Source organism: Thamnophis elegans, chromosome 2, assembly GCF_009769535.1.
Source record: "Thamnophis elegans isolate rThaEle1 chromosome 2, rThaEle1.pri, whole genome shotgun sequence".
Taxonomy (NCBI): Eukaryota; Metazoa; Chordata; class Lepidosauria; order Squamata; family Colubridae; genus Thamnophis; species Thamnophis elegans.
This window is the reverse complement of record NC_045542.1, coordinates 100,533,864-100,536,815: the sequence shown is the minus strand read 5'-3', so window position 1 is coordinate 100,536,815 and position 2,952 is coordinate 100,533,864. Positions and strand designations below refer to the sequence as shown.

Sequence of the window (2,952 nt, the reverse complement as noted above, 5' to 3'; positions counted from 1 at the left end):
TTTGAAGGGTACTTGAAGGTGTAGACGTTAAGCGAGGACTACCTGTATTAAAACAAACACCTGGAAATAGCCCAAACTTCCTTTCTAGCCTAACAAGCCTCATAACCTTCAGAACATTTGAGAATATTTCTCACAATGTTCCAAACTGTATTCAGTTCCTGTTCCATGCAAGCTGGCCAATTATCATCTTCAGTTCCTAGGAATCGTATGCTGGATGACATGAAAGTAATTTATACAAGGCTATAGAGGACCAAAATTAACTGGCTGGCTGAGTATTTGTATTGCCCCAAGCAGTTTCTGGTGGGAGGAGAATTCATGTGTTGGCTTGGGACATAAGCATTTAGTGGCATTAGTAGTTTTAGCATATGTCAGTTAGCAGCCAACAGCTCTCCCCTGCTCCCCCATCTTTGGCAGAGCTGATAATTGCTGGAAATGGTTGGAACATCCTTCTTCAATTTAAGGCTATTTAGTATGTTGGGTTTCCATTTCATTGACCAACACATCTGGAAGCCAGAGTAGTTCCCATGAGTTTCTCTGGAGATCACAGTGTCTTGATTCATACCATATTTTTATTTAAAAAAAAACCCTGTAAACATTTTCCAGGTGTTTGTAGTGGAGGGAAGCAACAGTTGTTCAAAGTGCAGACACAACTCTGTAAGCAATAAAAAGCTCCAAAGGAGAGAGGTGATGCTGATGTGTTTAAGATCTCTAGATCGATATTGCAAAATTTCCTAGGTCAGAAAGCAAAGCACAAGAGCCTGGATAGTTCAGTTGGTAGAGCATCAGACTTTTAATCTGATGGTCCAGGGTTCAAGTCCCTGTTCGGGCGGCTGTATTTTATGCTTACTTTGGCAGCAAATGTATATCTGAATGGACCCAAGCTCAATTCCTTCTTTGCCACAAACCAAGATCTCCTGTTTTCAGCCATAGGGAAATCACCAAAGGTTGCATCCATGTCCTTTTCTCACAGAAAATACAGCACAGAGGTATATGGCTTCACTGTCTTATTTTTCCACTTGGTAACTTTCTCTTGATACTAATGGAGAACTTCCTTTGCGTATTCAGATCGTCCTTGTTTAATGCCTGCCTTATTTAGCTGAAGTAAGAGCATAAGCACAATCACGGTTTCACTTAGCAACTGCTTCACATAACAACTGAGTTGTGGGTCTCAGTTAAAGGACTACCTGTATAGGAATAAGCCTGTGATGAGACTGAGGAACTTAATACAGGTAGTCCTCGACTTAAAACCACGATTGAGCCCAAAATTTATGTTGTTAAGTGAGACATTTTTAAATGGATTTTGCCCCATTTTATGATCTTTTTGCCACAGTTATTCAGTGAATCATTGCAGCTGATAAATTAGTAACCCTGTTGTTAAGTGAATCTGGCTTCCTCATTGAGTTTAACTTGTCAGAAGGTTGCAAAAGGGGATGATGTGACTCTTGGACACTGCAACCGTCATATATAATTCAATAATACAATACAATCGCAGAGTTCGAAGGGACGTTGGAGGTCTTCTAGTCCAACCCCCTGCTTAGGCAGGAAAACCTATACCACTTCAGACAAATGGTTCTCAAATCTCTTCTTTAAAACTTCCAGTGTTGGGGCATTCACAACTTCTGGAGGCAAGTTGTTTCACTGATTAATTGTTCTAACTGTCAGGAAATTTCTCCTCAGTTCTAAGTTGCTTCTCTCCTTGATTAGTTTCCACCCATTGCTTCTTGTTCTACCCTCTGGTGCCTTGGAGAATAGTTTGACTCCCTCTTCTTTGTGGCAACCCCTAAGATATCAGAACACTGCTATCATGTCTCCCCTAGTCCTTCTTTTCATTAAACTAGACATACTTAGTTCCTGCAACCATTCTTCATATGTTTTAGTCTCCAGGCCCCTAATCATCTTTGTTGCTCTTCTCTGCACTCTTTCTAGAGTCTAGAGAGCCAGATGCCAAGTGTTCAAATATTAATCATCTGATTGTTAGGATATTGCCATGGTCATGTGAAAAACGGTCATAAGTCACATTTTTGTAACATTGAACGGTCGCTAAACGAACTGTTGTTAGTCAAGGACTATCTATAATTGAGAACCAAGTGACCAAAAGTAGACCTAAGAACCCTTAAGAGCCGAGGTGGCGCAGTGGTTAGGGTGCAGTACTGCAGGCCACTTCAGCTGACTGTTATCTGCAGTTCAGCGGTTCAAATCTCACCGGCTCAAGGTTGACTCAGCCTTCCATCCTTCCGAGGTGGGTAAAATGAGGACCCAGACTGTGGGGGCGATATGCTGACTCTGTAAACCGCTTAGAGAGGGCTGAAAGCCCTATGAAGCGGTATATAAGTCTAACTGCTATTGCTATTGCTAACCCTCCCATCTGAACCTGGTGCCTGAGTCACTTTACAATTAGGTAGGTACACAAAACGTTGAGAGTGAAAGGGAGAAAAAACAGAGACATTGCCTCTGATGGATATATAAAAATATCCTTGATTGATTCACATTTTATTAACAAAAAAAATGTGTTCATATCCTTAGCAGCACACTTCTTGATTGCCTCCTCAATTTAGTACATTAAGAGATTTTTAAATGTCACACTGAATCATTCTGAATATATATTCATATTCAGACCTAGTCTTTAACTTTGCTGTGCAATCAAGCCTCCTCCCATCCTCTTTGTCAGGCGTGAAGACATCTACTGAGTCCAGTGACATGGCTCTAGTCCGTTTCTGACGCAGGTTCTTCTGCTCTGTGACTGCAACTTAAGTGTAACTCAGAATAAGCTTACTTGATAGCTCAGAATTTTGTACTATGTTTTGCTTCACTGCAATCGTTTTCCCATCGGGGGCCTTCTAGATAATGTTGAATTGCCACTCCTATAAATACTATAATTATGAGAATTGTAGCCAAACATGCCCTGAGAGGCACCAGGGTGAAGAAACCCAGGGCATAAGTTGAACGTGACTC

At 41.2% G+C, this 2,952-nt stretch overlaps 1 non-coding gene across 1 annotated transcript; it reads left to right on the top strand.

Annotated features, from left to right (window-relative positions):
• The first annotated feature begins 756 nt into the window (after nt 1–756).
• On the top strand, nt 757–829 carry TRNAK-UUU. The gene has a single exon. It is a non-coding gene; the product is annotated as a tRNA-Lys (tRNA).
• The last annotated feature ends 2,123 nt before the right edge of the window (nt 830–2,952 follow it).